Source organism: Balaenoptera physalus, assembly GCF_965194825.1.
Source record: "Balaenoptera physalus genome assembly, chromosome: 4".
NCBI lineage: Eukaryota > Metazoa > Chordata > Mammalia > Artiodactyla > Balaenopteridae > Balaenoptera > Balaenoptera physalus.
In genome coordinates, this window is record NC_138891.1 from 96,243,995 (window position 1) to 96,268,393 (window position 24,399).

Genomic DNA, 24,399 nt, shown 5'->3' on the forward strand with positions numbered 1-24,399 from the left:
CTTTGACATAAGTCACAGCAAGATCCTTTTTGACTCACCTCCTAGAGAAATGGAAATAAAAACAAAAATAAACAAATGGGACCTAATGAAACTTAAAAGCTTTTGCACATCAAAGGAAACCATAAACAAGACAAAAGACAACCCTCAGAATGGGAGAAAATATTTGCAAATGAAGCAACTGACAAAGGATTAATCTCCAAAATATATAAGCAGCTTATGCAGCTCAATATTAAAAAACAAACAATCCCATCCAAAAATGGGCAGAAGATCTAAACAGACATTTCTCCAAAGAAGATATACAGATTGCCAACAAACACCTGAAAGGATGCTCAACATCACTAATCATTAGAGAAATGCACATCAAAACCGCAATTAGATATCACCTCAGACCGGTCAGAATGGCCATCATCAAAAAATCTACAAACAATAAATGCTGGAGAGGGTGTGGAGAAAAGGGAATCCTCCTGCACTGTTGGTGGGAATGTAAATTGATACAGCCACTATGGAGAACAGTATGGAGGTTCCTTAAAAATCTAAAAATAGAACTACCATATGACCCAGCATTCCCACTATTGGGCATATACCCTGAGAAAACCATAATTCAAAAAGAGTCATGTACCACAATGTTCATTGCAGCACTATTTACAATAGACAGGACATGGAAGCAACCTAAGTGTCCATCAACAGATGAATGGATAAAGAAGATGTGGCACATATATACAATGGAATATTACTCAGCCATAAAAAGAAACGAAATTGAGTTATTTGTAGTGAGGTGGATGGACCTAGAGTCTGTTATACAGAGTGAAGTAAGTCAGAAAGAGAAAAACAAATACCGTACGCTAACATATATATATGGAATCTAAAAAAAACAAACAAAAAAAAATAGTTCTGATGAACCTAGGGCCAGGACAGGAATAAAGATGCAGACATAGAGAAAGCACTTGAGGACACGGGAAGGGGGAAGGGTAAGCTGGGACAAAGTGAGAGAGTGGCATTGACATATATACACCACCAAATGTAAAATAGATAGCTAGTGGGAAGTAGCTGCATAGCACAGGGAGATCAGCTTGGTGCTTTGTGACCACCTAGAGGGGTGGAATAGGGAGGGTGGGAGGGAGATGCAAGAGGGTGAGTATATGGGGATATATGTATATGCATAGCTGATTCACTTTGTTATACAGCAGAAACTAACACAACATTGTAAAGCAATTATACTCCAATAAAGATGTTAAAAAATAAATAAATAAATAAAATAAAGATAATTTACTAGCGACACTGTATGTAGAAGTGGATTTACTTTCTCAAAGTGTAATTTAAATTCTTCATATTTCTGGGTAGAATTTTGAGATATAACCTAAAAATTGCATCAAAAGATTAAGTGTTATGCCAATAAAAATTTGGCAATTTTGTTGGCATTTCCTCAGAATCAACTTTTTATGAATTTGAGGCAATTTTGAAAGAGGTATCGGCTCATCCTTGTCTGAATGGAAAAGAAATGCTGATAGATTGTTAGTGGAGGTCAGTAAGCAGCCAGATAGGGAAATCAATAAAACTGTGCTTTTATGTGAGAGGGTTATTGAACAGAAAAGTGCAAGATTAACGGTAAGGTTCTATGGAGGAAAGAGGTTTGTGTTCAAGTTAGAATTCTTAGAAGCCCTCTCTCATGTCATGCTCAGAAATAACTATAATAATATTCAGGAAAGCAGATGGAATTTGGCACCATTTCAAAGACTGCAGATTGGATGCTATGTATTTAAACTACATGTAATTGGGAAATTATGAATGAGTCTTTGAGATAGAAAATGTCAACCATTTCCTGTTACGCTGCAGTTGGTTTGATTTATAACGACTCTATAAATAGTAAAGTTAAAGGAAATGTATGTACTAAAATATTAGAGCAGAATAGGAAAAGATCGGTGAAGTTCTCAATGACAAAGAAAGCCATTTCTTTTTGAATGGAAAGTGATTGACATTCAATTAAGAGACAAAAGTAATAAATAAGTTTGCCCTTTTATCGCCATTCTATCAAATGTAGAAAGCATTGTGATAGGCCAGAAGACCAATCGACAAGGATACACAATAAATAATGTAGCGTACAGCCTAGCTTGCAAATGGGGAAGAAAAAGCCTAATTACAATTTTTCTCCATTGTTCCAAAGCCAATATTTTTGTTCTCTGATATATCTGCAGACAGTTTATTTTGCTTCTGACTGCTCGGTAATCAACGTCTTGCCCCAGGCATAGCTGGATATTCAACCAACGTTTCTCTGGGGACTCAGTAGGGAAACCAGTAGTCAAAACAGCCGAGTAGGAAGATTTAACATGTTAACTAAAAACTCAAGGACTGCAGCTTGGTGGGAGTGCTGGTTTTTCGAGTCAGTAATTGTACTAAACAACACAAAGGGTGCTTGGTTTAGACAATGATTGAGTCAATGAGCCAACCCATTTTACATTTACATATCATGCTCTCTTAAGTCATTTATCTCAGAATTACCCCGTACCATGACTCAAAGGCTCTTGCTGTTTAATGAAAACAGTTGCAAATGAAACCTCACTCCTGTAAAATTTGACAGAACTTGGCATCTGTCTCAGGAAGCACTTTTGTGTCAGTTTCCCTCATCCAAATCCCTGGTTCTTAATGACCCAAATAAGTAATGTTTTTTTGTCCTCTTTCATTAGGAGTAGACAGAATCCCATATCCAGCAATATAATCATGGATCCTCTCCAAATCCTGGGTAAATTCTGAATGTTCAAAAGATTTAGAAATGTCTCAAGCAGTCGGCCCACTTCTAGCTAGGCTTTTGTCTGGTTTTCCAAAGCTCTGAAGTCTTTGAAAGAGGTATTTGACACCTGATCCTCTCTGCCCAGTTTACTTCAGAAGCAGTTCCCAATACAGGAAACAGATAAACTCCGGAGAGACCCACTCAATCCTCTGTTCTCTCAACACTGACATAGAGTTAGCTGATATATAAAATCGGCATTTAAATTGTACGTGGAACATACAGAAACACGATCCCTCTTACAAACCACAGATAAAAATATACAAAAATTATTTTTGGAACAAACTTGTATGCTTTTATCAAATAAAAAACATTTCTGGATTTAGTAAGGAGAGACTTTATTCAAAAGAATAATTGTAAGGGGGAGGGACTATTGGAATAGGAAGAGGGGGACTATGGCAGCAGGGAGAAGCTGCGGCCATAATATCTGTTCCAAGAGTCGCAAGAGTTAGGCAGAAAGGATTTTTCTATTATAGAGAGAAGTCAACAAGGCTCGAGGGCAAGATGTGGGGAAGTGGGATGACACGCAGTGGGATCAGACAGAAGATCAGAGAAAGTTTCACACTGAGGCCAGTCTATTTTTCTATTTTTTCTGGAGGGGCCCTTAAGAAGGCTTCTGTGCTGGATCAGGCTCAGGGTAGGCCAAAGTTCAGACGTTTGGGAGAAGGAGACAATCTTACCCCAAATTTGGTTAACAAGCACTTTGTTCCTTCTGATTAATTAGAGGACAAACAAGCAGTTCAGCTAATTGTTTGAAGCAAGGAAAGGGAATTTGGAGGGTCTTGAGTCTGGCCTTGTCAAAGGCAAAGGAGACATCCCAGAGCATTATCTAAGTTTATCTGAATCATATGGGGTTGGCTGGTTCTTAGCAGTAAATGGTTTTTCAGAATAAATAAGGGTGAGGGGATTCCTTTCAACTTCATTGTTTACCAGAAACAAAGGGTGCAGGGAAAATTCAACATTATGGTCTTTTATGTAGAGACTTATTTTATGGACATAAGAATTGCTTATCTTGGATTCCCAGTCTCTAGATTTGGCTGGAAACATACGAGATTTTCAGTGTTTTGCAAGGTAAAGGGTAAGATTTCTTATCTTCTACAAGCACGGTTATGAACCCCTTGTATATTCAACTCCATTTCTGCCTTAGTCTGGAAATGTTAATAGGCAAAAAACTGGTTGTAGGACTAGAAAAGAAATGAAGTGTTCCCAAGCAGTCTTAATGACTTTACCATTCTTAACGTTTGTGCAATTCTGTTTTAGACATATGAAGAATAGAAGGAGGCCTGTGATTGCTAATTAAGATCACAGACCACCACAAAGGTTGATTCTTTAAAAGAACTGTGTATTGATTTTGCATGAACCCAGCCAGTTTAAATTGACATAGGAAACCACTTCTGTAGACCCTTTGACTTCTTACTCAGACACACCTTCATCATCACGGCCACACTGCCCCGTTAGATAATTGAGGTTATTTGTTGTGGTTACTGGTGTCCCTTGTGTTACTCTTCTCTCCTAGTTTCACACTGATCTGATGTCTCCATAGAACATAAGGAACATTAAAGATACCCAATTGGCTATTTAATTGCAGTGTACAAAATGGTGTTTGTATATTGAATAAACTGTTGACAGCAGAAAAAAAAAAAATACCCAATTGACCTTAATGGATTCCTTCACTCTTTCCTGCTAAAATAAAGGCCCTTTGTGTACTTCAAGAGTCTAACATAACTAGAGGTGATACAGTAACTGCGGGATCTGGGAAAAGACAGTGGAGACTGAACAAAGCAGCCCAACTCTTAGGGCAGAGAAGAGATGCAATTTAGGTCGTTTTATTTCTTATTTCATTAACCCTTTGCTACACAACTTCCTTAACGACCAAAGTTTTACAGGTAACTTATTTACAAATACTTTTCAAAATAATGTTGTTGAACTTAGCCCTTAACTCTATCCTATGTATTTTTCAAAGTCAATGAATGGTAGTTTCTGCAAAGTCAGAATTTATTCTTCCATACATCTGTCAGTAAAGGGATAGCCAAAAACAAACAAAAAAAGTTCCTAGGTTTGGTATGGTGGGTAAATCATTCTTTTCCAGCTCACTTCTAAAGATGATTATGTCTCTGGCAAATAATTTTGATCCTGAAAAGATATGGCCTGACTTCCTCAGGGCCAGAGAACAGGACTCCTGTTTTCAGCTGCTCTCCTTCCTACACCTCCACTCTGCCTCTTCAAACCCACACCTCAAGGGACTGAATGAATCAACAGATGCTAGAGGCTTAAATACCCACCAAGCACCTCCCTGGAGTGCTTGGAGGACCACCCAGGCAAGGTGATTATGGAAGATTTTATTGGTGGCTCATAGATGCTACAGACAAAAGGTGAAGTGGTAGCGTGGGACTTAGAAATTCAGAGCTGCTGCTAGGACTAAGTATCCCCTCAGAAATTGATCCCTAATACTCATTTGGATTTCCATTTCCAAGACACATATACACAAAGACACTCTTTGTTTTCTAGTGAATGCCAAAATGATTCCATTGTAAATATCCTTTTAAACCATTTAAACAGAAAACAATTTCACTGTCTTCAAACTTATGACTTCTGGATTTTTTTTTTTAATGTTCCGTTCCCTTCTTCTCCCTTCAGTTACATGCTTGATAATTCCAATATCATTTCACTCCTGGATAGATCGCTCTCCTGAAAATGAATACTGGGCTCAGGTGCACTCCTAACATTTGGTGAATCCTTCACCTAATTAATGAGAGGTGAGTCTCTTAACCTACTGCCCAGGTCCCAGGGCAGATTATTAGCACGACTGCTTTTGATGGATCTTTTTAAGTGCTCCTCCTGGGAAAGATATTTGAAAGTCACATTTAAATAAGGATTCAAAAATTACTGAACATTAATTCTCCTCTAGTCTCAAATGCTATTTCTGGCCAAGGTTATAGAGGCCATTTTAATGGGAGAAACACACCATTATTTAGTGGTTTTGCTCATAGGTGACTCCACAACCTTATATAAATAGTTATGAGGTATTAATTTTTTTATAACATGCTCATTCCTTTTTTCCTACGGGATTTCCTATGGGAGTGGAAAAAAAGGTAGGTTATGCCTTGTGTGTTTGGGGTACATAATCCTTGGTACATGCATGGGAGTATGTCATGCTTATCAGTGTCATCAGTCACATTCAGTGAGTCAGTTAGGGTGTAACATTTGGATGGTGTCATTGAAAGTCCATTCTCCAGTTTGGGGATGGGTGGGGTCAAAGGTTGAAGGAAAAGGCAGTCCTTCGAGAAGCATAATGAAGAAGCAGTAACTGTTGTGAGTAGAGTACTCTCTCTTCTTTAAGAGAGCAGCTTCCACTTCTGGTGCTGCAGATGGTTTCAAATTTCCAAAATCAGAAATAGTAGCACATAAACAGCAACTGCTGCATGAGACAACAGGGAAAAAAGCAGGACTGGTGGGAGTGGCAGGAAAACACAGAAAGCCAACAGAAATAGTTGCACCCCAATGTTCACAGCAGCACTATTTACAATAGCCAAGACATGAAAGCAACCTAAATGTCCATCAACAGATAAATGGATAAGGAAGATGTGGTATATATACACAATGGAATATTACTCAGCCATAAAAAAGAATGAAATAATGCCATTTGCAGCAACATGGATGGAACTAGACATTATCATATTAAGTGAAGTAAGTCACACAGAGAAAGACAAATACCATATGATATTCCTTATATGTGGAATATTTTAAAAAATGATATCAATTAACTTACATACAAAACAGAAATAGACCCACAGATTTAGCAAACAAACTTACGGTTACCAAAGGGGAAAGGGGGAGAGGGGTAAATTAGGAGTTTGGGATTAACATATACACACATCTATATATAAAATAGATAATCAACAAGGACCTACTGTACAGCACAGGGAACTATACTCAATATTTTGTAATAACCTATAAGGGAAAAGAATCTTAAAAAGAATAGAATATATACATATATATTATATATATAATCCTAATCACTGTGCTATACACCCGAAATTAATACAACATTGTAAATCAACTATACTTCAATTAAAAAAAAAACAAAAACAAACAGTGTAAGAAACCACCACCATGCCTGGTAAGAGCAGGAACTTGCTGTGTTTGAAGATCTCAGTAACTGTATTAGTTGAAGACAGGAAATCAAACCCCAAAGCCAGGGAGAGTTAAGAGAGAGCTAGCACTCCCTCCTCTGTGCTCCATAATTCATAATAAAGGACAATTTTTCATCTACACAATTGATTCTTACACTAAATTGTGAGGTTCTAAAAGAAATGGGAACATGTCTTACTCACTTTCCTGTCCCCATCACCCCAAGTAGTACTTGGCACACAGTAGGGGCTCAAAAATGTTTATTGAAAGAAAAAGTATAAAGTCCCCTGGAAGAGGCATGATGAATAGGAGAAAAGACACAGGCATGGCATTTTAGGAGATTGCCTATTACAGTTCTGCCTCTGGAAGGAACCAGCTGTGAGACCCTAGAAAGCCATTTAATATTTCTGAGACTTGGTGTATTTATTGGCAAAATAAACTTATCTTTCCAAATTACTCTAATATTCTATTATTTGAAAGTAAAATCTAGATATTTTGGAAGTTTGCTTATAATAGCTAAGTGCCAGTTTTTACTAGATTTAGCACCTACAAAAAATGGGATATGTTAAAAGCCCCAAATTTTGAGAGTTTAATTCATTTTCATAAATGTACTAAACACCTAAAACTAACTCAACTACAGCCTCAATAATAAAATCAATACACTGTGAGAAATACATTTTTAATCTCCCCGATCCCTCTAAAATGAAAATATTCTGTTCTTACCATCCCCATGTAAAAGCTGTGAGATTGTTATTATTTTGCGTTAGTTTACTTTCTCATTAGAAAGAGAATTATTAAGGTTATATCTTAAATTGATGAGTTCTATTAATCTTCCAGGTGATGCCTTTGTAAAAGAAAATAAAAATTGCAGGTATAGAGTATGTCTTTATTCTTCCAAAATGAGGGAGTTTTATAAAGATTGGAAATGCTTAAAATGAATTGTGTAAGAACGTATTTATTTGTTTAATTATCTGTGTAAGCCATAGTATAGTGAAAATATTGTAATTGTGCCACTTTTCAAAGAAACACTAAGGAGAAAATTGTAAACATCATGGACGGGGAATTATACACACAAAGACTAATAGCTACAATAATGTTATTCAGAACTGTGCTGGTAATTTGCCCCTTAGGAGGTAAATTTGGAAAAAATATGTATAAGGTTTAATCATGTGACTCTCACTTAATAGGTGTTGTACTGTAAAAGCCACACATACCACACTGAACATTCAGTAATAATTATTTCTTTTAGTTATTCTCCTGGTGGCTTCTCTAGTATCTGTAATTGCCATGTTCTCAAAAGCAGCACTGTTTGCATGGCACCTGCCCAACAAAATGGACTGGCAGTTACAACATAGAATTAGCAATTAGAGATACTTTTTTCTTTCAAAATTTCATTACTGAGGGCTTATTCTAAAGAGAAAAAATAAAATAAAATGAGTAGATGAAGTTTTCCTCTCTTGAGACCCACGGATCTCAGTTGGTGGTGTCTCTTTATTAAGTGTTTTACTTAGGGATTATTTGTCAAATATGTTAGAGAAAATGGCTTGCTTTGTGGATGAGAGTGATCTACATTTTATTTGGGAACTGTGATGATTATTCTGTATTTGCAAGTCTTATCCATTCTTTGCTCTTATCATTCTAATTCTACTCTTTGCCCCAGGAGACTAACCCTTGTGCATTGCATCTCCCAGACTCACTTGTTAGTTGCCTTCCAGTTGGGTTGGCCAATGGGAAGTCACCGGTATGTAATCAAGGGCTTTGGCATCTATCTCCTTTCTATCAGTAGCTTTTCATCTCTAAGACTATAGCTCCTTCTGGTGTAGACTTTCCTCCATGACTCCAACTCTCATTGGGCTTCTGTATCTCCCTTTATATGCCTTGTCCTTTCTACCCCAAGGGAGTTAATTGCATCCTACTGTTGCTATCTCTCGGTACCTCATCATCCCTATATATCCCCTGACCTGTCCATGTATTTGAACTGCTACTTTAATATAAATACCATCATTTGAACTATTTGAGGTGAATTCTGTCTTCTTCCAACACATTGGCCATAAATCCTAATGGCAGATGCACTTAATGATAGTTAATGTAAATGATTTTTAGCGTGTTGAGTTGCTTGATTATAGGTCAAATGTTGCTATTACAGTTATCTGTGCACTGTTTCTTTATGTAACAATGTACTGCAGTGGATACTGAAGTGCTCTATCCAAAGAAGTAAATTACTATATTAATTGGAGAAAAAATGTACTTGTTCTTTGCCTCAATCTGGGATAACACTGAGGGCCATCCCAGCTCCAGAGCTTGCCATAGATTGATTGATGCCTCATTAGTTACTTCAGTATGGCACAGATTTTCCCTTTGCCCAATTTTGCAGATATATCTCCTGAGAGCAGCCCCCAATAAACCTTTCACATGCAATTCTCAATTTTGAGACTGTTTCCAATCTAAGTCATGAAATGACTGGGATGAGCCTAGACCTGAGCTAGTGGAGGAATATAGCTAAAGCTCCACATTCAGCAAGTACTTACACCATGACTATAAGAATCAAAACCTTCTATAGATAGTATCTCATGAAAAAATTGCTGTAGTCATTAATTAGTGCAGCTATCACTGAGAACAGAAAAAGAAACTTCCTTCCTTCTAGTGTTAGAGCTCTTTTTACTAAGCACCCCCAAAGAATGACTTTAGTCTAGAAGAATATGTGTTGTATTTCATCAGGGATTAGGTGGGTAGACATTTGAATTGTGCCAACTAGTGCTGTCTCCCAAACCATCTCTCATGTTTTCTGGCCTCCGTTCTCCCTTCTTTCAGGGATGCGGCTGTCCCTGCCTGTTGCAGCGAGTTGGTTCCATGGAACCAAATTAGAGCATGGGTTCCTTCTTGAGGCAGTCAGTTTGTTATGACTCTGAGGAGTGCAGCAAGTCAGTCTTTAAAAAGAGTTGATCAAAAGCAATCACTGAATTAAAAAAGCTAGAAACAGGTTTAAAGTTTGAACTGCAGAGGCAAGAATATTGATAGGGATGGCCTGGGGCAAAAACAGGCCAGCAATAAGTGAAAAGAATTCTGGGCATCTGCACAAAAAGTCTTGGGCTTTAGAGACTTGCCTTCAAGTGTGTTGATAAGTGGGAATGAGGAAAAAAAAAAAAAAATCAAGATTATTTCCACCATCACAATCCTTCTTCTCCCAATGATTCGTAGGGTAAGGGTCATTAGTAAGCTGATGACTCGTTTGTATCAGGATGCAGGAAGGTTCAGAGAAGCTATGGACAACAGGGTCCTCAGTGCAAGCTACTGCAGTCAGCTAAAATGGATGAGAAAGCCAGAGCCTTGGAAGCAGTTGAATAAGGCAGTTAGGCACAGAGCCTTTAAATCTATAGCAGTGTAATCAGCATCAAGAAAGAATGTCTACAAAATATGCATATAAGATAACTGCATATTTGAAATTACATTTAAATGGATTAAGTCCACTGAAAATAATCAATAGTAATTTTAAGGCTTCTTTATAAGATCAGCTTCACATAACTCTTAGAGGCTTTTTTCTACACAGAACAGTATAAAATAAAATCAAAACAGAAAAAAGATGAGCACAGTTAATGATTGAAAAAACTCTAAATGACCAATCAATTTTCCTTGGAAATATATGTTTGAATACCATGGCTTAAAAGCTTACATTAGTTTCTGTTCCAACACTTGAAATTTAGCAATAGAATAATGCAATTTTCTTTGCAATAATGATAGTCTTGTTGTGCCTACTTAATATAAACAAAAGATAAAAATTGCTCAATAACACAATGCGTTTATTTACCTCTGATTCTCCTAGGCAGACTCTAGTTAAATAAAAAAGATAATTTAAGGTTAGTCTTTCATGGAAATGCTCTTTTAATGAAAAACAAACCTATTTTAACTAATACTCATTTTAAAGCAGATTTAGAATTAAGAATCCTCTTTGAATTCAGGCTAATAAATTTTGGTTGATTCTAAATACTTGTAGTCCAAATAGATTTTTACCAAAGGATTTCTTATTACAGCAGGCCAGATTTAGTGGGACTGACCCCACGAGCAATGGAGGTTCTGAAACACTAGTAGAGTTACTCACAAAGCAGTCTTAATGAGCTGCAACTAACTGTAATGACCATTTTGCAAGGTGGCTCCTGCCCAATTTAATCATAACCATGGAGGTAATACTTTTTTGGATGGGGTGTTCTTAAAGTCCTCTTTCATTTTAAAAACTCTCCGTAATTTCCCAGGTCTTTTAATCTCATAATGCCCTAGATAGATGACCATGTTTTCCCACAATATCTCAATGAGGAATACCAGATTTGTATTCTGCTCTCTTTGGGAGCCTGTTGGCAAGTCTGAGGCAGGAAGCACACGTGGTGTCTCCCATGGCATCCTTCCCCATAAAAACCCACTCCCTTTATGGATGCAGGGAGTTTGTAGAAGCCTGAATTCTAAGATGGCTCCTAAGATTTCCACCCCAAAGTGTACATGCCCTGTGTAATTCTTTCTACATGAGTGTGAGTGAGACCTGTGAATATGATGGGAAAGTTGCTTTCTTAAGTTGTGTTATATGGCAAATGTGATAGGACAGTCAATCCTGCTGGACTTGAAGAAGTAGGTTGGCATGTTGTGGAGAGGGCCAGATGGCAAGGAAGAGTGGGTGGCCTCTAAGCTGAGATCCTCAGTCCTATAATTACAAGGAACTGAATTCTGACAGCAGTCACATGAATTTAGAAGAAAATCTCAAGCCCAGCTGACACCTTGACTTTAACTTTGTGAAACCCTGAGCAGGGGACCCAGCTGGGACTCCTGCTTCACAGGAGGTCCTAAGTGGACGTTGTTTTAAGTTGCTAACTTTGTGTTAATATGCTACACAGCAATAGCAAACTCATACAAAGAGGGAGGTGTGTGTGTGGGGGGGATGGTTGGGATCTTGAATCATGTTAATGACTCCTCTGTGGTATGTATATAAAATATTTGGATTTTCTCAAAGCTGCCTTTTGCATAGGCCCTGATAGCAAAGAAGGAGACAGTACTGCATAGTGGCTAAGAAAATGGGCCTTGGAGCCAAGCTGTAGAGTTTGAATTCCTATTCTGCCACTTAATCACTGTGTGAACTCAAATAAGGAAATTAATTTCTTTGTGCCTCAGCATCTTCATTTATAAAATAGAGATAATAACAGTCCCTGGGACTGTCGTAGCTATTAAATGACCTAATGTATACAAGGTGCCAAGCTGGGCATATAGAGACCATTCAATAAATTTTAGCTGTTTTTATTTCTCAGATGACTGCCATAAATGTGAGGATTACATCTCCAATGCCAGCATAATTGAATTAGAAGACTCATGTTGCAGGAATAGAAACTCAAACACACTAGCTCAGATGAAAATATATATTTTCTTTTGTCTCAGAAAATAGAAAAGTCTAGTAATGGGGATGGTTTCGAATACTGACTGGCTGGGGCACAATATCATCATGGTATAGCTCTCTATAACTGTTGGTATCCTTTCTAGGCTGTATGTTGGCTTTATCCATTTTCTGATGCCCCTGGTATTAGTGAGATGGCTTTAGTCAACCCAGATTTCAAATCCTTATACTGTATTTGTTCTCCAAGAGAAAGAAAGAAAGAAGAAAGAAAGAAAGAAAGAAAGAAAGAAAGAAAGAAAGAAAGAAAGAAAGAAAGAAAGAAAGAAAGAAAGAAAGAAAGAAAGGAAGAAAGAAAAGAGAGAGAGAGAAAGAAAGAAAGAGAGAAAGAAAGAAATAAAGAAAGAAACCCGCTTTTTTCCAAGAACTCTAGCAAATGTCTCCTAGTGTTTCAACAGTTTTGACTGAAATACATACACACCCAGAACCAAGCAGAGGGGCCAGAGAGATGGGGCAGGATTCTCTGACTAAACCTCTCATAGTCCTTCCTTGGAATTGAGAGTTGGTCAAGTCAATCCTATTAAAAATGTATGCCTGAGAATTAAGAGTCTGATGGTTTCTCAAAAGAAAATTAAGCTATTTGTTATGCGTTGAATTGTTTCTCCCAAAAAAGATATGTTGAAATTCTAACCACCAGTACTTGTACGTGATCTTAAATGAAAATAGGCTCTTTGTAGATGTATTTAAGCTAAGATGAGGTTATTAGAGTGAACGCTAAATATGACTCATATCTTTATAAGAAGATGAAATTTGGACATAGACACGCAGAGAAGATGACCATGTGAGGACAGAGGCGGAGATTGTAGTGATGCATCTATAAGCGAAGGACACCAAGAATTGCCGGCAAACCCCAGGAACTAGAAGAGGTGAGAAAGGATTCTCCCCGGCAGGTTTCAAAGGAAACATGCACCTGATGACACTTTAATTTCAGACTTCTAGTCTCCAGAACTGTGAGATGATAAAGTCCTGTTATTTTAAGCCATTCAGTTTGTGGTACTTCATTACAGCAGCCCTGGGAAACTAACACACCACTGTTGGTGAAGATGGAGAGATACAGGATGCTAGGGAGGCAACAGAAAATTTCACTTATAGTCTTCCAAAAAAGCAATGAGCGCTCTTGGAAAATTAAATCAGCCAGTAGACACTGTATACCTTGTGGAATTTCACAACTATTTCTGTACTCTGCTTGCCACTCGTTTGTAACCCCTCTTGAGCTCAGAATCATTGGAAATGCAGTAAATAATTTGGCTTCCCTCCTTCTCTCAGAGACTTTCAGAAAAATTAAAGCCAAGTTTCCAACAAAGAAAAATGCAAGTGTACGAAGTGGAGTGAGAAATAATTCCTTAGCACCAGGTTAAGTGGCCATAGGGTCTTAACGTATTTTGTTTTGGAAACCATTGCACCTATCACTACAGTTTCAGCAAGCAGTATAAACAACCAATATCATAGAGAAACTTGAAGTAGCTAATGCATATACATCCTAGTTCTACTCCCTTTCAACACAAAGTATGTGAGCATGTGTATTCCAGTAATGGAGAAAGAGAAAGGAATACGGAAAAAAGTTCAGTCTACAGCAGGCACCTACTATGTGCCCAGTTTTTATTTCCTTTGATTACTGTAACAAGACTGTGAGGCTTATTTTACAAATGAAAAAAAGACAAAAGTCAGAAAGATAAAGAAGGTTAATAATTCACTGTTGTAGGTTGAATATTGGTATATAAAATGATCAGGTCCTAGTCCTGGGAACCTGTAAATCTTACCTTATCTGGAAAAAACTTCACTGCATAAGTGATTAATTTAAGAATCTTGAGATGGTAAAATTATCTTGGATTATCCAGGTGCGCCTTAAATGTAATCACAAGTGTCCTTGTAAGAGAGAGGCAGAGAGAGATTATACCACATCAAGAAGAGGAGAAGGTAATACAAAGGTGGAGGTAGAGATAGGAATGATGAGACTACAAGCCAAGGAATGCAAGCAGCCAAAAGAAGCTGAAAGAGGCAAGGAACATATTCTCCCTTAGAGTCTCCAGAAGGAGTGCATACCTGCCAACACCTTGAATTTAGCCTAATAAAACTGGTTTCAAACTTCTGGCCTCCAGAATTGTAAGTGAATACATTTCAATTGTTTTAAGCCACCAAGTGTGTGGTAATTTGTTACAGCAGCCATAGAAAATTAACACATACATCTAGCCAATAACTATTAGTGCTTTACAGTGTTCTGGGTTCTGTTAAAAAATATTATGCAACAAACCTAATAAGTGGGTAGTATTATAATTCACATTTTATAGAAGGGGAAACTGAGGCATAAAAGATTGTGGCCCAAGGTCACACAGCCAGTGTGTTAGGGTTATCAGCTACGCTAGTTTATTCAGTACTGTCCTGGGTTTAGCACTGAATGTCCTATATTTCAGGAAATCTCTCTCCTATATTTCTGGAGGGTTGATCATCCTATATAGAGATTTGAATCCAGGCAGTCTGATGTACAGATGGTGTTCTTAAACCCAGCCTGTACCTTCCATTTCAATCATTGTCATTTGGGTGATGAGGCATGACATGATTTGAATCACTCATGACTGGTCTAAAGCCTATGCTTTGTTATCCTGCAGCGCAATTCATCACTGACCCTATAGCCCTAGATGGCAGAAACTTCACTTTGCATCCAAAGAATGGAAGCTATGGTTGGGGCTCATCAAGGGCTCATGTATGCCACAATGGCATACTGATTAGTTTGAATTAAAGTTACTGAAGTAATGGCCAATGCAAGAGGAACACTCTGACCCTCTTTTCTGTCTCCCTGAAAGCAGAAAATAAATCTCCCATCTGAAAGGTGCCCTCCCTGCATCAGGATGTAGAAAGACACCCTTATCACCAGAGACAGGAAAAGCCTATATAAACAAACCCGGTTACTTGTTAATTTACTACCCCAAGGACAAACTCTGTTTAGATTCTTCACTAACTGAGTACCCAAAACCTAAGTTTCTTTGTCTTGTCAGTTCCTCACAAATGTATTGTTTCGTTGCCTAAAAAGTATAAAAGCTGCCTGCTTTAGCCACTTTTTAGGTCCCATTTCTATGAGACCTCCATGCGCAAGAATTAAAATTTCTTTCTCTCCTATTAATCTGTCTTCTGTCAATTTTATTATTAGTCCAGCCACAAGAACTCAAGAGGGTAGAGGAGAAAATTTCCTCCTCCAGGACACTACCTTTTCTTTGTCTCCTAAGAAATGTGGCAATAGGATGTCCCCACCCCATTGTCAGAACCACGTCTCAAAGTAGGAGGAGGTCTTCATTTGCCCAGAGGCATCCAGGGAATAAGGGCAAAGTGCATGTTTCCCCAGGGGCTCCTTTCCTGGAATAAGACTTGGAATCACTAAAATCTCTGAATGAAGAGACAGAAAGGACAGGTGAGCTAGGTCACCTGGAGTGTGACATTGTGCTCAACCTCAGCACTTTATTTCAGATCAGGATGATCTACAAGATCTGAATGCTCAGGTACACTATGGATTTCTTCTTAAAAAAAAAGACCTTTTAATTCTATTGATATCCATTTTCTGATGGTTATTGCTCTTGTTAAGAGTCCCATGGTACAAACTAAAGCCATTTTTAAGTGCATTACCAGTCATACTGGAAGAATAATTTCAGGCACTCTCTTACATTCCCTTAACCTTCCTGAATTAAAAGCACTTTACTTTTTGGAGATACATCAGAAAGAAAGAAGACCACTAAAGGCTGAATTTCCTCTTTTCTAATTCAGTGCCTTGAACCCTCCTCTCCATGCCTTTCGCCTGCCACAAAATTTTCCCTTATCTTTCAGATTCAGATCTAAATTCTGTCTTCTCCAGGAAGGCTCCCCAATCTTCTTTATACACAAATAATGATAAAATGTTTATATTGTAACATTTTACTAAGTACCAAACACTGTGCTCTATAGGTAGATTAGATAATCTTAAATATATACATATAATCTTATTTAATTTTCACAACCACCGTATGAAGTACATAGTATTCTAATTATCTTAATTCACAGATCAGAAGATTCAGTCACAGAGAAATTAAGCAGTTTACCTGATGTCACGTAGCTAGGCAGTGTCAAGGCTCAAAACTAGACCTGCTAACGTGAAATTGTGTGTCCTAAACTATAACTACCTTATGGTAATTCCCCAAAAAACTCACTTCTGGAAACAGTCATTGAGTACACTGCTCAGTTGTGGCTTAACCTCTGTTCCTGGTTATTGTTAGGTAACTTTTGAAGCACATGTCTTGTTTACTCCATGTATATCTAGAAACTCCTAGATTACAGGAAGGCTACTCTATGCCTCTGAATCTTCAGCACTTAGCATAGTGCCTTCCTCAGTATGAACCTTGGTCTTCATCCAAATCTAACATTATGATAGCATTTGTCTTGGAAGAAATGCAAGTATCGGTTGATTGTATACCACAAGTGAGTATTTGATTTATAAGTGTATAATGTTTTATTCACTAACATTATAATTATTGAAATATTTTAAAACAGATGAAATGAAAGATATTCCATTAATTCATTATATGTTCACCATTATCTGTCAAACATTTATCTACATTTTCCACTTAAAAGAACTGTTTTGAGCACTGAATGAATGCAAAGATGAATTGGATACAGATTTTTGCCTAAAAGAATTTGCAATTAAGTAAGGCATATATAAAAATGATTAGGAAGTAAAATCATTGAAGATTAATTATGTAAGAGAGACAGGTATTCCTCCCAGTTTGACCCTAAAGGTGGGTGGAACCTGGACAAGAAGAAATGGGCAAAGGCAATCCAGGCAGAGAGAATTACGGGAGCAAGACACAGAGGCAGCAAAGGACAGGCTATACGCAGAGAACAGTGGTTCCCAGACTAGATGAATTATTAAGAGCAGAAGCAAGTGAGGCTAAAAAGGTAGGTTATATCATGGTGGCCTCAGTAGGAAGCTAAGACTTCTAAGCTTGGCCCTGAGTGCTTAACAAAAGACATGATAGTAAGAGAATTGCTTCCAGAAAATTACTACTGCAACAATGTGAAGAACTGACTAAAGGAGAAAGAACTACACAAGGGGAAACAATTGGGGCTGAGATGAATTCAATTATAGTGGAGATCATCAATATTTTGTTTGTGCCTATAAATCCTCTATAACTAAAGATATTTATCATCTAGATTTGAAGTAAGATTAATAAAATATTGACTCTAAAATATTTTGTGATCTTTTTAAGAAATGTTAGTAATAGACATCTCTATTAAATTATCAATTCTGGAAACCACTGGTCAGACTATAAATATTGAATTTCAATTGGTACAATCACCTCCTCAATTTCATCTCCATAGTTCTTTGTTTATACACCTATTAGATAATTTATCACGGTCTGTCTTTCATTTAGAATAATTTGTATGTATGATGACCATTAGATTGGCAACACTTACAGGACAGGAAACATAGCACAGATGATACTGTCTAGAAAAGCACTGGTAGTGGACAAATGTTCATTAAATTAAACCAGAAGTTACTACTAATTTTCATTGATGCATTTAGCTTTTATCATCCACTGATTTGTTGAATAACCACTGAGTACCTACTATGTAAAGATGCTGAAACTAGGCAGCAAATATGGAAATTTAAAATACATTCCCTGTTTTGAAGACATTCACAGTGAAGGGCAAGTGAATCATTAATTATAACAGTCTTGTAAGTGTTGTGATGGATATGATCACAGTTAGGAAGCCTCCTAACTTACCTGGGGAGCCCTGAAAAGCTTCTCAGAAACTGAAACTTACAGAATAAGTAGAAACGACACAGGGAGACAGGACATCAAAAACCATGGTATACAGTCCTATAAGTTTTCTATATTTCCAAATACTCTGTAATTTCAAATTAAATACAAGCCTTAACTCAATTATACCTTATTTACTTAAGTCCCTTATCGCTGAAGGGAAAGACCATTGAAGGTATACCTCTTATTTTAGTACTCCTTGGGCTTTGAAGGCAGACAGAACCTCAATTTGATTTACACATTTTCTGCTTAATAACTACTTGAGACCAAATTTTCTGACCTGTACAATGGCAACACAGTGTAAGTGCCTTCCTTTCAGACCTGTTGGAACAATTACATGAGATCACTTATGTAAGACACCTATCAAAGTTCATTGTTCTCTCAACCCCAACTTCACCCCCCACTGTGGATGACTCCCCCACCCAGTCCCACACTCCTTACTTTACCACAATTTCTTGAGAAAGTATCTTCAAGGTGTGGTTTCTGGAGTGGTAGGGGTAGGCAGGGGCAAGCAGAAAAGTAAAAGGCTGAGAAACCCCTGTCCTTTGATACGATATTCAAGCTACATGTTCAGACATCCTTTAATCATGCCATTCCATACTCAGAAACCCTCATGATCTGCCCAATTGTTATACTTTATATAAATTCCTATCCTTAACCATCATAGTTTACATAATGCCGTCTCACTTCTTCTATTTCAAATTATTGCCCATGCTTTCTATTACAGAAACTCTACGCACACACATACAGTAGGCCCAGTTCCACTTTTATGTCTTCAATTGTGGAGCTTGCCTTCACCTAGAAGGTTTTCCCTAGTCACCTTTATTTGTCACCACTCTATCCATCTTTCAGCAACAAATTCAATTTCTGCATCTATCTCTATATTTTTTCCATTCACCAGGCATCACATATCACTTCTTCAAACTCCTGTTCTATTATAGTTAGTTATGTTATTATAGTTATAGTTATAATAGGTAGTTATGATTTAACACTATTATTGCTCACTGATTGTTTCAAATGTTACTTTTTTCCTTTTCACTTCTCAACCTAAGTAACCTACTTTTTGCCCTTGAGACAACCAATTTAAGGTCACTAATGACCTAATTTACAAATCTATCACCAAATCTGGGCAAGCTAATTTTATCCATCCATTAAAATTGACACTATTCAAAAATGACTTGAAAAGATGGTTTCTTTCTTTTTGTGACTTTCTTCTCCTCTGTTAGTCATGATTTATCTCCTTTCCTCTTCAGTCTCTGTGATAGATTTCTCATGCTTTGTCTACCCTATTATTGTTGCTAGTTTACCTTGGCTCTCTTGCCTCGCTCTGTATGTTCCCTCTGGGGATCTTCCTATTCTAGGAGTTTGTTTGTCGTATCTTTACTATCTCCAGCCCAAATCTCTTCTCTGTGCTTCAGGCCTCAGTTCCTGGATCACTCACAAGTATCTCAAACTCAACAGGTACAGAACTGACTCATTTTCCCACATCAATCTCTTCCTCCACTCCCTACTTTGGGTGGTGGCACCATCCTCAGCTTAGTCATTCAGCCTAGAGACCTGGGCATCAACCTTCCCTTTCCCCATTCTTTTACCAACCACATGAAATTCATCACCAAAACTTGTTAAGTTTACTTAGTAAATGTTTTATGAGTTATTTTCTCAGTTCTTTCCCCTATTGTTACTACATGTGTTATTGCAATGACCTCTCTGAAATGAAAATCAGATCTTCACATCCTAGTTCAGAACCCTTCAAATTTTTCTCATTGCCAAAAAGATAAAATCCAAGTTCCTTAGACCCCCCACCTCTCTAGAATTTCTTGCCACACTCACACATGCCCCCTATATTTACAGCCCTGACCATGCCATGCACTTCACTTCTCCAGGCTGTTCCCTTGGATTGGAATACCTTCCTCCTATTCATCCTAAAGGATTCTATTTAAACATTGCCTTTAATGCACTTTCTCAGACTCCAACAAGAAACAAAGTTCATCATTTCAGCACTCTATTTCTCCCCTAGAGCCTCTAGAAAGAAACAGAGCTTGCCAACAGGTGAGACTCCTCCTGGATTTCTGACCACCAGAACTATAAGATAACAAATTTGTATTATTTTAAGCCAAAAAGTTTGTGATAGTTTTATAGGGAAACATAGAAAAACTTACATAGTAGATATTCAATAAATACCTGCTTTTGGACATAAGAGGTTCAATTCAATCTGGTGAGTTGCATGGGAGTTTGAAAGCATACGCGGTACAGCCTCCCATATTAAGGCAGGGAAATCTGTCATCAATGAGAGCTATTTGTTATCAAGTATACTACATGTTCAAGAAAAAAAGACAGCACTGCTGCTCTCAGCAGGCAAGTTCAGGGTTTTATCACCATATGATCAAGTAACCCCCATGTCCAACAGAGCTCTCACTTGCCATGGATTTAAGATTATTTTCTCATGACTATTTCCTTGTTGACAGAGTATAACTGGCCAACATCCCCCTCCTAAATGTCCTACAAATTCTCACAGACAGGAATCAAATTTGCCCTTAGAGTTCTCACCAGAGTTTAACTTTTCCTCAAATGACTTTTCGATTTCTATGATCATTTTTATTTCCCTTCTTTGGACTACTTTTTAAAAGATTAACATGAGATGCAATATATTTGGTCAGTGCTAAGGTTAGGCTAGAATTGGAAAAAGTATTCTTCACTCTCAATCTTCTTGTAATGACAAAACCATGCAACTTCAAAAACTAATATGTTATGTGGAATTTCTCAGGTATATAGGTAAATATTTGTTCAGCAATAATTCTTCTTAGCTGCTTTCAATCTATTTGGACCAAAGCCTATAACATTCACACTGTTTTATAAAATCTTTGACCAGAGGAATTGAAAGGGAGAGAGAGAGAAATCAGAGAGAGAAAGAGATGAGAAAATGTATTTATAATGGAAAGACCTATTTTTATAAAAGTATATATCTTTCCTAGAGATGTCTATAAAGATGTTTCTCTACCTGTATAAGGGCCAGCCTTCCCCTATCAAGGATTTGACTTTTATGCTTCCTTTTAAATCACAGCCAGCATTTCAAAAAATCAATATGCTTTAGTAATAATTCATAATTCTCTCTGTACTGCCTTTGTTGGCCAGTTGGAGCAGTCATATCTTGATCGCTGGGAAAAGTATTCAGCAACAAAACAGGAATCACAAGTACAGAGTTCTCAGAAGCCTGTTCATTCTGCTGGGCAGTGTCCCAGTGTGAGCCAGGCATATCCAATAATTTTGATACAAGCAAAATCAACGTCTTCCCTGGAAAAAGCAATTGGACACTTTGCCTAATGTTCTTGTTGTACCCTTAGTATAGAACAGTCATGGGTCTTAAAGAACCGTGCCATCTTCATTGATCTAATCCTATGGAGGCCAATCTGTGGTCCTTGTCCCCAAGAACACCAAAGAGAGTCCCTTCACTCCATATGCATGCTAAATGTTTTTTGTAGAATGAGCGAACAAAATATTTTTTAGAAATATGTACTTGTAATAGTTAATTTTATAAGTTGACTTGGCTAGACTATAATACCCAGTTATTTAATCAACACTAATGTAGGTGTTGTGAAGGTATTTTTTAGATATGGTCAACATCTACAATAAGTTGACATTAAGTGAAGGAGGCCATCCTCCATAATGTGGGTGGGCCACATCTGACCAGATGAAAATCTTTAAGAGCAAACCTGAGATTCCCTGACGACAGAGAAATTCTGCCTCAACACTGCAACATCGGCTCCTCTTCAAGAGTTTCCAGCTGCCAGCCTGCCCCCTCAAATTTTAGACTTACCAGCCCCCATAATAATGTAAGCCATACATGGCATAACTACTGGTTCAGTTTCTCTGGAAAGCTCTGATACAATACTATTTTTCCAAGTGTGTACATATAATTGGGATTTAAACATGTAAATTGATTTCAAATATATTCCTATGTAGTAATATTTGTCATTATATATTTTCACAAATAATCAATAAATAGTAAAATAAATATAATAAAATCTGCCAAAGTTTTTGACATTAATCAAGGGTTCTTATGCTAAGAAAATTTGGGGACATTTAGAAAGTGATGACTACTAAGTTTGGAGACTACATTTTACCAACTCTACAGTAGATCAGAACCTGTGTATGACTTTGACTATGAAAGGCAGAGAAAGTGATACCCTGAGGTTCAGAGTTTAAAATCACAGGCTGCTTTTAGGCAACTGTTGGCGGTGGGGGGGTGGGATATGAGCTACCTTCAGAAACTTTTCCTTACGCTAGCCCTTATCACAGGATAGCAATTATCTGTATCCCCTCCACAAGGCCCCACGAGGGCAAGGCCTACAATCCCCACTCATAACAGGCATAGTAATAGCTACTACACCTTGAGCACATCCTATGTGGCATGCCTCTTTATAAAGTACCCCACATACACAGGTTATTCTCAAAATCCTGTAAGATAGGAGTTATTTGAAACACTTCTTTTACATGTGAAAAAAACTGGACCTTGGAGAAGTAATTGCCCAAAGTGCCTTTAGTTTGATGTTGACTACCTAGCACTCATCGAAGTACTTTATACATTGTAGGTGCCCACTAAATATTTGGTGAATGAAGTAATACAGATGCTCCAAAGAGAACTGAATTCAACTCATGTAATATTTAACAGACAATGAAACTGAGGCCAAGACAGGCTAAGTGACTTGTTCCACAAAGCACAGAAGGTTAATGGCACCAGAAGCCAGTTCTCTTGACTATTAGGCCAGGATATCATAGAGTCAATGTTTCTGTTCCTAACAGCTACAGCTTTCCAGGTCCTTTGCAGGGTCAAAATATTCCTGTAACAACTAAACAAATGTCATGTGTGGGCTTTGCCAGAGAGTGGGAAAAATTGACTGTTAATCCCTCTCTCTCATCCCCCCAAACCATCCCTACCCAGGACCAATGCAGTCCTCAAGAAAAGATCATTGATGATTTCAGTCTTCTCTTGATGAAAAATGACAAATGTAAAAACCCTCTCCTAACCCATCCAGCTAGTAGGTTATCTATTTGAGCTTAGAAATCCTGCTTAGATGTACAAGGATGTGTAATGTTTGTGTAAGACGTGTATAACTTCCCCCAAAGAACAAGGGAAGACACCAAAAGTTGTGAATGCTCCCCAGCCAGTGGTTCTAAGACAGGATGTTACAACTATCTCTTGGGTTTTTTAATTCCTACCAGGGACTATTTCTAGAAGTATTAACTGAGAAAGCTAATTTTTTGGTGAAAGAAACTTTTTAAAAAATGAAAAGAGAAAGGGTGCAAGTTTTAAGGTTCAGAGGTGAATTAAAGATATGTGGTAGTGATGGCATTTAGCTGAATACATAGTTTTGAAACCAAAACCAAACATCTTAAGTGTGTATATTATAAAGTGTGTAATAGAATGAGAGCTTCAAATTCATGGCAAAAAAAAAAAAAAACCCAAAAACCTGGAGTTGGAAAAAAAATAAGATTCCAAACTTTCAGAAATCCTAGAATTAAGAAATATCCTGGCCACTGGAACTCCTGAGTTTTCCCAAGCATAAATTAACTATTCATGTGTCTTTGAGAGATCTCTTAGCTGTGACCTGAATGAAGCCATTGGAGGAGCCCAACAATCGATGGGCAATTATCTGTAATAAAGATAAATAAGCTTCACTTTCCCAGGATTAGAAAGGAAGGAGCTATAAGATTCTTCCCTTCCAAGCTCTGATTTTTGGCCTGTAGAGGTCATCTTTGTCTAGGTAGAAATGTGAGCCTATAAAATTACGCTTCCTGGGCTTCCCTGGTGGCGCAGTGGTTGAGAATCTGCCTGCTAATGCAGGGGACACGGGTTTGAGTCCTGGTCTGGGAAGACCCCACATGCCACAGAGCAACTGGGCTCGTGAGCCACAGCTGCTGAGCCTGCGCGTCTGGAGCCTGTGCCCCGCAACGGGAGGGGCCGCGATAGTGAGAGGCCCGTGCACCGCGATGAAGAGTGGTCCCTGCACCACGATGAAGAGTGACCCCCACTTGCCACAACTAGAGAAAGCCCTCGCACGAAACGAAGACCCAACACAGCTAAAAAAAATAAAATAAATAAATAAATAAATAATGTAGCTATTAAAAAAAAAAAATTATGCTTCCTTGGATAATCAAATACATTACGCTTTATCTCCTGAAATCCTTTAGGATAACTGGAAATGCTTAACTGAATCCTTAACCCACCATTTTTAAAAGCAACTTATCTGTTAACCATATTTCAGCCCCAGTGGTCTTTG